The sequence below is a fragment of the Trichosurus vulpecula genome, chromosome 1 (assembly GCF_011100635.1).
Source record: "Trichosurus vulpecula isolate mTriVul1 chromosome 1, mTriVul1.pri, whole genome shotgun sequence".
In the NCBI taxonomy this organism is placed as follows: Eukaryota; Metazoa; Chordata; class Mammalia; order Diprotodontia; family Phalangeridae; genus Trichosurus; species Trichosurus vulpecula.
The window spans coordinates 332,544,678-332,556,255 of record NC_050573.1 but is presented as its reverse complement, the minus strand read 5'-3'; the positions used below and the strand labels follow the sequence as shown (position 1 = coordinate 332,556,255).

The following is an 11,578-nucleotide window of genomic DNA, read 5'->3' as shown; positions in this document are numbered from 1 at the left end:
GCCCTAACTCACCAATGGTCAAGGCATTTGTTGCATTCATGTCTGAAAATGAAAGACAATTTCATACATACCACTTGATAAAAGGATAGGGCCTGAGGGGTACTTCCTTCCTCATGGTCCTTCCCCTGGCATCTATTGTGGACTCAAGAATCAGACTTAGGTATTTGAAATTTTTCTTAATTATTTTTCATTCTAGCTATGGGGAAATGAATATCCAAGCAGCTTGGAAGCACCAGTCATAAGGAGATGGTATTTAGGGAATCTGGTTCAGATGTTAGGGTCAGCTTAGCAGCAATGACTTGAGGAGTATCAGTCAGTGGAATACACCCAACCAGCTTTTTCCCTGTCACCGTTGAGTAGAGCGGGAGGCGGAGGCTACCGGGTGTTTTCAAGATTTAGCTTCACCCGTGAACCACTGCCATGGCCTAGGAAGGCATTGCTGCTGGAGGTATGATAGATGTTAACACCTCTCTACAAGAAGTGCTGAAGACTACACTCATCCACGATAGCCTAGCTCATGGAACTGGTGAAGCTGCCAAAGCCTTGGACAAATGCCAAGCCCAATTTTGTATTCTTGCTTCCAACTGTGATGAACCTATGCATGTAAAATTGGTTGAGGCCCTGTGTGCTGAGCATCAGATCAACTCGATCAAGGTAGATGACAACAAGAAGCTGGGTGAATGGGTAGGCCTCTGTAAAATTGACAGAGAGGGAAAGTCCTGTAAAGTGGTTGGCTGCAGCTGCTTTGTTGTTAGGGACTGTGGCAAGGAATCTCAGGCCAAAGATGTCATCAAAGAATATTTTAAATGTAAGAAGTGAATAAATAAAAGCTTTGGTCTAAAAAAAAAAAAGAATACACTCAACCAGAAGCCTGAATGACATGGTAGTTTTGAACTTCAACTGGGTGAGACTAACACTATGTGATTGTGCTAAATTGTATGCCTAATTATGACTCCCTCCTTAGAAATCAAATGTGAGTGAGTATGTGAAATTTAGACCCCTAAGATTTGGGGAAAATGTTTATATGTTTGTTCTTACTATATGTTTGAAATAGTCTTTATTTCTTTATAAAAAGAATGAATATACTTCGATTTTAGTGATTTCTATTTATATTGCTACACTCATTACATATATTTTTCTTGGCTTGAATTATTTTGTTCTGTAAAAATTCGTATGAATTTTATAATGATTCTCTGAATTTCTCATATTTCCTATTTTTTATTGCACAATAATATTCTGTGCAATGATATATCAACGTTTTGCAGCTATCTTTCAGTGGAAAGACAATAAAGTTGTTTCTGGTTCTTTGCTGTCATAAAGAATGATCTTATAAATATTTGGGTATATTTTGCTAAATTTCATTTCTTTTATTGATTGCTCTGGTTGGTTGTTGTCCTTTGTTCTCAGAAAGAACCAAAATGGCATTGTTATCCTGGAGTCAAGTTTTAATATTTTTGACTGTGGCTAATCAGACCAATACAAGCTCAGAATGCTCTACCACAGGTGAGGCACAAATAATCCATGTGAACATTTACAATGGGTTCTCTAAATTAAGGTGCCTTGCAGTTCCTTTGTACTATTTCAGTTATGCTTCAGGGTGCTGGCTTTTCACCCTGAACTAAGTGAATGGTATTTGTATGCTGAATTAAAGTAAGCCTGTTAACCCCTTAATGTTGCTTTCCTTAATAAAGCAGATCAAAACAACTTGGGCTTTTGCAGCGTTCTGTGAGCTGGTTGTTATTGATTTTACACTCCCCACAGTAGCTGCTAGCCGGATTGTTGAAACAGAAGACTTGTATGAACTCATGGAGTGAAGTGAGAAAAGGTAAGAGAATGTTGTATACAGTAACAGTAATGTCATATATACAATTGTGAAAGATTTAGCTTCTCTCATCAAGACCATGCTACAAGACAATTCCAAAAGACCTATGATGAAAAGTATTATCTACCTGCAGAGAGAGGAGATGAACCCTAAATTCAGAGCGAAGTGCAGTTTTCATAATTTGTTTTCTCATTTCTTTTTTATCTGTGGGTTCTTTTTGCAACCTCATTAATATGCAAAAATATTTTGCATTATTTCACATGTATAATTCATATCAAATTGCTTGCTTTCAGCAGGAGGTGAGAGGGGTGGCAGGGAGGGAGAAAATTTGAAACTCATTTAAAAATGAATTTTAATGTTTTACCCGTATTTGGGAAATATTTGAGGAAGTAAATACAAATATTTTAAAAGGCACTAGTGATCCTATCTTTTAACAGTCCCTCCAACCTCTACTATTTTCATTTTTCTTTCATCAACTTTGGCAATTTCCATAAAGCGAGGCAAAATCTCATAGATGTTTTAGTTTCAATTCCCCTTGTTATTGGCAACTGGTGAATACAGCAGTGGAGAGAAATTTAGACTAGAATCTAGAAAGACCTAGGTTCAAGTCCTGACACTTGCTACCTATGTGCTCTATGGATTTTTTTTTAAGTCTCTAAGTTGAAAATCATTTACTTTTCTCCACTGGTAGAAGTAGTTTTCACACCTGAGAGTTTAATATAACAATAAATGCATAATTCCATCCTTTCTTTCTTTTACTGAATTGGAGCACATTTTCATATGTTCATTTATATCTGTAAATATCCTTTTGAAAACTATGTTGGGGCACCTAGGTGAGGCAGTGGATAGAGCTCTGTCTCTGGAGTCAGGAGGACATGATTTCAAATCTGGCCTCAGATACTTCAGATTTACTGTCTGTGTGACCTTGGGCAAGTCATTTAAGTCATGTTGCCTCACCACAACCACCCCCTGAAAGAAACAAAACTATATGTTCATTTCCTTTGAATACTGTTCTTTGGGGATGTGGCATTTGATGTATGTTTGTTTCAGTTCTCTCTATGTCTTTCTTAACGAACATGCCTTAAACACAAATCACAAATCACTCTGACTCTCATTGATTGGCCAACAAGAATTCCCAGCCCCAGTCACACTTGTTCAGTGTTTGGGCTCTGATGTAGCAATTGTTTCTGTTTTGGACAGAACCTCTGAGGATCTTCTTCACCTGGATTGATTTTTTTTTACTATATAAAAGAAGTCATTCTTTGCCTTATTTCTTACCTAACATTAATCACTGAATGGCCATTGCTTCAGTCAAATTGAGAACTGGGAAAGACCTTCACTTTTAAAGGCCAAAGAGAAGAGCATGAGGCTGGCGACTTTGCAGAGCCCTCTCTCACTTAAATACAATTAACTTGTAAGATATGATGTCACTTTCCTGATGTCATGGCCCTCTTCAAGAAGGAAGCACAAAGAATGATAATCTCTCTATGTATGTGTGTAATAGGATTTGGGAGTTATATTTTATTTAAATATTTTGCTTACTTCTCTATGTCTTTTTGGTCTTCATTGATTTTATTTATATGAAAAATCCAGTTATTTAGTGAAAATTTGGGTTTTTTATGATGTCCTTAATTCCTTCTTTGATTAAAATTTCTTCCCTAACCATAGTTTAAATACCTCATTTACTTCATTTTTAATAATACTTTTTGGGGGTCAGTTCTTACATGCTTTGGGAGGATTGTGGGCTGTAGTGTAACATGATTGTTTTCCTTAAATTTCTTCAAACTGCTTTATTGTTTTCTTATTGGTTCTTATGTAAAAAGACAATAATTCTGCTAGTAACTTATATTCTTGAATTTTTAGACAATGAACCACTGTTTTCAGCTAATTCTGGTCCTTGGTTTTCTCATCTTTTCCATTAATCTTCTTTATGTTTGTTTAGTATAAAAGTTTTGAAAATTAGTGTTTTATAATATAAACATGGAATAATAATTATACAATACCTTAATTTGTAGGATTTTTTGTTTATTATTTCTCTTTAGGTTCTAGGCCTTAGGTTCTTCCAAATGAATTATGTACTTGTTTGTCTGGTTTAAAAATATTTCCTTGTTAATTGTAACAGCATTAAATCCAGAAATCAGTTTAATAATTTATGTAGTCATTCCTGTAAAATGATCAGTGAATCTCTCCAATTATTCATTTACCTTTATTTCTATCAAAATACTTTATTTTTCTATTTATATAAATATTGTGTGTATCTCTATAGGTAAAATCCTAGACATTTTATTAATTTTGTAGTTTCTTAATAGATTTATATTACAATTTCTTCCAGTTTTTTGTTAGAATTGCATATAAATTTAAGCGATCTTTTTAGTTTTAATTGCTATCTTTCTACCTTTTTGTAGATACTAATTATTTCAATCTGTTTCTTCACTGATATAAATATATGTATTTTTCCATCTACATTTTTTCCTTCTCTATCAATGTTCAAATACTTTATTTTGTTGACTTCTCTTGCTTCTATGACTAATATTTTTAGAATTGTGTCAGCTTATAATGGGAAACATCTTTGCTTTAACCCTGTTTACAACAGGAAATTTTTTTTAATATTTTCTACTACAATGCTATCTCTTGATTAAATTTATGCTGATAATAATTTTAAAAGAGGGCCCTCAAATGTATTCATTTTAAGGACTTTATCACAAATTAATGTTGTATCTCATCCAAAACTTGTTTTAAATCTTTGGGAAAATAATTTTTATTACATTTTGTTTATGTGGTTGATTATGCTGGTCTTTTCATAATTTTGAACAATTCTAGCACTGAAGTTTTCTATCACAACACTAGCTCTTGGATTTAATTATGTACTTAAATCATATGAAAATAGAGTCCTTCTTTCCTAAGATTTTTTAAGATAAATTAATTCATTATTTTATCAATTAATTTTCTATATTCTTTGAAAGTATCATGATTTTTTATCTTTGTTGTTATGATTGATTTTTAATTGTTTTCCTAATATTGAACTTTCTAAAGAATGATTCTCTAAAGGTGAAATTTCAGGGAGCAGATGATTAAAATGTTTTATTTGTTTTCCTCTGAGGAGAGTTAGGAGTACTTGATCTTCCTATTTTGATATCAATAGAATGCTGCCTAATTTTCTTACAGAAGCCTTGGTCAGAAGAATGCTCATTTAACTCTTGATTATTTGCTAAGAAAGCTATGTGATTCATTTGTAATGAAGTTTTTCCAGATATAATATTTTCCCTTCATGAAATTCATAATCACTGCTGATTCTTAAATAGACTTCTACATTTTTTTCATAATTTGATAGTCTGAAGTTTCAATCAGTTTGTTCTTTTTCTTTTCATTGAATTATTGTATATATTGCATATATTGCTTTGTTGGTTTTGTGTACTTCATTTTGCATGCATCAGTTTAATGTATTTCTAAGAATCTCTGGGACAGGTAGATGGCATGGTGGATGGAGTGCAGGGCCTGGAGTCAGGAAGATCTGAGTTCAAATCCAACCTCAGATACTTTACTATCTATGTGATCCTAGGCAGTCATTTAACCTTGTTTGCCTCAGTTCCTCATCTCTAAAATGAGCTGGAGAATGACATGGTAAACCATTCTAGTATCCTTGCCAGAAAAAAAAATGGGTTCACAGAGAGTGGGATTCTACTGAAATGAGTCAACAGTTAAAATTCTCTATATCCAGTATATTCATTATTTTGTACAACATAATACTGTTTTATAACATTTTGAGGCTATGACTTTTTTAGCAATCTCTTCTTGAGGAACATCTACTTTCCAGTTCTTTGCTACTACTAAAAAAATTTTTGCTATTAATATTTTGGTGTTTATGAGATTTTTCCCCACTGGCTTTGATGCCCAAAATCATCATCTCTGCTCTGGCTGTACTCTCTTCCCTAACTAACTTTTACCCCCTGGTGAACTAGATAAACACATCATTCACCTGTACTCTTAAATCCATTATTCCCTTGTCTTATTGCCAATCATACATTGGATTACTCCCACATCTTTTTATTCCTATTCACATGCTACTAAATAAAAAATGAGGAAATCAGGAAGCCTTGGTTAATGAACTGACTATATATGTTCAATAGTTAATCTCAAGGGTGCCCTTGATATGGGAAAGAAAGCGTACTCTTCATGACAATTTGTTTCAATATCCTACCCAACACAGCAGCTTTTATATACCTTCCTTTCATTCTTTCAGCATCCCTAGAAAATTTTTCTCTCCACTGAGTACCTTAATTCATGCTTCAGAGGAAAAAAATTGTGGCCATTTACTGAGACAGTACCATGTTTTAAACCAACCCTCACTTCCTCTTATGGTTCTAGTTCATATGGGTTTTGGTAGAAGGGGCATATTACACATTTTTTTTTTCTGCAGAATAAAGTCCCTGTTTCAGCCATATGACTAAGACTTTGAGTCATTTTCCATCTGTGTCCTGAGACCATAATTACAATTATTTAGTAATGATTCATGAGGGTTTAACATTGTCAGGGATCCCTTTTGGATTTTTTCTTTAGTTAATTCACCTGTATTTTTTCCCATATATTTTGGGAAGAGGGGGTTAGAGAATTAAAGGGATGTGGAGAAACTAGGTAACATATAATGGTCAAATGAATGTTAACTGCCATCAATGTTTATCTTAACATGCTTCTGAGTGAAATTTTAATCTCCATTGCCATCCTATGATGATGATAAGAGAGATTAACAATACTAATTTGGATTCAACAGACTTGTTCCTGAGTCATAATTTTGGTGCTTACAAGATGTGTGACTCTAGGAAATATACTTAACCTCTATGACCATCATATGTAAATTTGGAAAAAATAAAACATCCAGTACCTATGTCACAGAGTAAGAAAATTATTTATTCTGTGTCCTTAATACTCCATCTACTATCCTTACACTCCGCTCCGAATTCTTAAGGTTAATCTCCCTATTTCCCTGGTGATCTTATTTTTGAAATTATGTCATTATAGATATGTGAACAATTAAAGGCTGAATTGATACACAGATTATTTTAGAGATATCTAGATTTAACTATATCCATGTTAATCTAGAGGGTATAACTAGAAGCAATCATTAGAAATTACAAAAAGCATAATTTTGGCTTCATATAAGAAAAAAAAAACCTTTGTAACAATTTGAACTGTATGAAAGTGAAATGTCCTACTTAATATTAAGTAATGAACCTGTCAGCAAACATTTATTAGGAGAAACCTCTGCACCAGCCATGATGCTAGGCAATGACAATTAAATAAATAAACAAATGAATGAATGAATGAATGAATAATGAATTAACAGCCCTTGCTTAAAGGATCTTATGATTTTTCAAAGGAGGCAATATATGCATAGACAAGTACATTTAAATTATATACAATATAAATTTAAGGTGTGTGTGTGTGTGTGTGTGTGTGTGTGTGTGTGTGTGTGTGTGAAAAGACACTAGTAGCTGCAGACTAGCAGATAGTTAAAGAAGGGACATAATAAATTCTCAGGGATTCTGAAGAAAGGAAGGTTCCCACCATAAGAGGAAAACAATTGTAGTATAAATGGACTAGGTTACCTCTATGTCATGACTTATTAGAAGAAACATTGGATATACAGTTAGAGAATCGGTAATTAAATCTCAAATCTGCTAACTCATTACTAGTATGACCTGGAGCAAGATGTAAAACACTTTGTAACTCAGTTTCCTGCTGTGTAAAATTAGTGGGTGGCACTAAATCATTGCCAAATTTTCTTCCATCTTTAAATCCTTTGATCTGGATAGCTTTGAAATTCTAAGTGAATTATATTAGCTGCGTTTGAATAACATTTAAATTATGTAAGATAAAAAAATCATGAATTTTGAACTTTTCAAAATTTAATACTACCTTCTTACTATGTTATGTTTTTTTTTTTACTCAGGCTCTTAAAAGAGCTGGGAGATTATTGTTTATTAAATATTCAATGAAAATGCTAATACCACTGCCAATCCTACTTGTTTAGCTGGAAAGGGCAAACATGATTTGCATTCACTGGAGCACCTTAATAACTAATTAAAATCTGCTCCTCATGGTTAGACTTTAGACATCTTTACATTTTAACTCAACAATAAAATATTGTTAGTCACTCTCTTGTGAGAAACTTGGTGCTGATTTATTGACATTATGAGAGCATTTTACAATCTAAAGCCTCATCAACATTAACTACAGATTTTGTATTCAGCACAGCTTAAAACTTTTAACAGTTTGCAGCATGCATTTCATTTGTCATGTATTTTTCTTCATTTAAATTGTAGCTGTGATTTTGTATTAGTCCATTTCCCCCCAGAGTGCCAAAAATTAAAAAAAAAGCAATTTTAATCTAATAGAAATCAGAAGAAAATTCATAAGTGGACTTACAAATTCATTGAGAAAATGAATAAGGTATATTTAGTGAATTAGATGGACAATACCACCTTGGGGCAAACCAAGGTAGTGGAGAAAAAATAGGGAGTCATTTAACCTCTTCCAAATTTTCTTTCAAGATACATTAATAATAACCTAAAAATAAGTTCTCCAACAGCAGAAGCCACAAAAGAATGGGGTTAAACAATTTAACAGCACAAAACTACTTAGAAGGTTGACAGGAAAGGTCTGTCACATCAGGAAGACAATGGAATACAGTCCAGTACATGCAACTCCCAATATACCAGCAGCAAGTCAAGCCATAATAAGCCAGCAATAGTCCTTGGGTACAAATGAATTGGGAATACAACACTGCTCAGTCAGGAAAGCATGGATCCTGGTCTCAGTTCCAGGAAAGAAAAGGGTGCTTATTCCTGCTCACAGATGAGCAAAGTATTAACAACAGCTCTCATTAGATGATGCCAACTTGGATGAACTGAATATTTAAAGATATTTAGAACTAACTCTGAAAAGAGATGAACAAAAAACTTGAAATTTGGAAAAGTGCTCCCCTCTACCCCAGGCACAGAGGTCAACTTTAACATAAAGCAAAAATCTAGAGATAGGCTGAAAAAAATCTGTGAACAACAACAGAAAAATATGATCATAGAAAGTTACTATGGTGTCAGGGAAGTTTAAAATACAAACTCAGATGACAATAAAGTCAAAATTGCTACATCCAAAGCCTCAAAGAAAAGAAGAGCTCAAAAAAGATTTGCAAAATCAAATAAGAGAATTAGAGAGAAAAGTGGAGAAAGAAATGAGAATGATTTAAGAAAATCATGAAAAAAGAGTCAATGGCTTAGTGAAAGGGGAAACAAAAGTAGTGAAAAAAGAATACCTTAAAAACTGAATAGGCCAAATGATGATAGAGTCACAAAAATTTACTGAAGAGAAGAACTCTTTAAAAAGCAGAATTTACCACATGGAAAAATGATGTACAAAAATTCACTTAAAAAAAGAACTTAAAAAGTAGAACTGGCCATATGGAAAAGGATGTAAAAATGTTTATTGGAGTAAACAATTTGTTAAAAATTAAAGTTGGACTAATGGAAGCTAATAACTGTATAAGACATCAAGAAAAAATAAAACAAAATCAAAAGAATGGGGGGAAAAGAGAAAATGTGAAATATCTCATTGGAAATACCCTTGACATGAGAAATAGTTTAGAGAGAGAAAAATTAAAAATTACTGGACTTTGTGAAATACATGACCAAAAAAAGGGCCTATACATATTTTTTTCAAGGAATTAAGAAGAAAAACTGTCTGATATTCTACAACCAGAGGGTAAGACAGAAATTGAAAGAATCCATTGATAACCTCCTAAAAGAGACCCCAAAAGGAAAACTCCCAGGTATATTATAGACACATTTTAGACACCCCAGGTAAAGGAGAAAGTATTTCAAGCAGCCAGAAAGAAACGATTCAAATATAATGGAGCCACAGTTAGAACAATACAAAATTTAGCAGCTTCAACATTAAAGGATCTGAGGGCTGAAATTCTAATATCCTGGAGGGTAAAGGAGCTAGGAATACAACCAAGAATCATCTACCCAGCAATACAGTATAATCATTTAGAGGAAAATTTGGCTATTTAATTAAATAGAGGATTTTCAAGCATTTCCAATTTTTAAAAAATAGAGTTGAATCAAAATTTGATTTTTAAATACAAGACTCAAGAGAAACGTAAAAAGGTAATGAGGAAAGAGGAATCATAAGAGATTCAATAAAGTTAAACTGTTTCAATTCCTACATGGGAAGATTATACTAGTAATTTCTTGGAACTTTTTCATTATTGCAGTCATTAGAAGGAGTTTACATAGATAGCATTGGTATGAGCTGAATATGAGGATGATACCAAAATATAAAAACAATGGATCAGAAAGAAGAATGCACTGAGATAAGGGAGAAGGGAGAGGTAGAATGGAGTAAGTTATCTCACATAAAAGAAGCATGATAGAGCTTTTACAGTGGAGGGGAAAATGGAGGAGATGAAGCAGGGAGTGCTTGAATCTTATTTTCATCAGATTTGGCTCAAAGAGCAAATATCACTCACAGTCGTTAGGATGTAGACCTCTATTTTATCCTACAGCAAAATAGGATGGAAAGGGGATAATGCAAGGTGTGTGGGGTGCTGATAGAAAGGAGGATTAATTTGGGAAGGTGATATTCAGAAACAAAATACTTTTGATTCTGGACAGGGTGAAAGGAGAGAGTGTGTAGAATAAGCAGTGGGGAAGGGAAGGAGGAAAATATACAATTAGTAATTGTAACTGAAAACAATTTACAGCAAGTTTCTCTGATAAAGGTTTCATTTCTAAAATGTATAGAGAACTGAGTGAAATTTATTTTAGAATACAAGAAGAGCCATCACCTTAATTGGTAAGTAGTCAAAGGATATGAATAGGCATTTTCATACAAAGAAATCAGTTATTTATAGTTATATGAAAACTATTCTAAATCATTATTGATTAGAGAAATGCCAATTAAAATATCTGTGAGGTATCACCACACACATCAGATTAGTTAATATGAAAGAAATGAAAAATGCCAAATGTTGGAGTGGATGTGGAAAAACTGAGACATTAATACACTGTTGCTTGAGATGTGAATTGATTTATCCATTCTGGAAAGCAATTTGGAACTGTGCCCAAAGGCTTATAAAACTGTGTATAACCTTTGACTCAGCAATACCACTACTAGACCTGTATCCCAAAGAGATTTTAAAGAAAAATAGAGAAGGGTCTAACTATACAAAAAATATTTGGAGCAGCCTTTTTTGTGTGGTGTTAAAGAATTGGGAATTGAGGGAATACCTGTCAATTGGGGGATAGCTGAACAAGTTGTGGTATAAGATTTTGATGAAATACTCTTGTGCTATAAGAAATGATGAGCAGGATGCTCTCAAAAAAACACTGGAAAGATTTACGTGATGTGAAGCAAAGTGAAATGAGCAGAAGTTAGAGAAAATTATACAGAGTAAAAGCAATACTGTATGACGATTAGCTGTGAATGACTTAGTTATTCTCAGTCATACAATGATCCAAGAGAATTCCAAAGGATACATGATAACAAATGCTATTCACCTCCAGAAGAAGATCTGATGGAGTCTAAATGCAGATTAAAGCATAATATTTTCACTTCTTATTTTATTCATTTATAATCTGTTTTATTTCACAAAATGACTAATATGAAAATATGCTTTGCATGACTGCATATGTGTAATGTATATAAAATTGCTTGTCTTCTCAAGTAAGGATAAGGGAGAAAGAAAATTTGAAATTCAAA

At 33.2% G+C, this 11,578-nt stretch overlaps 1 pseudogene; it reads left to right on the top strand.

Moving 5' to 3' along the window:
* Positions 1–420: 420 nt before the first annotated feature.
* On the top strand, positions 421–819 carry LOC118834959 (annotated as a pseudogene).
* The last annotated feature ends 10,759 nt before the right edge of the window (positions 820–11,578 follow it).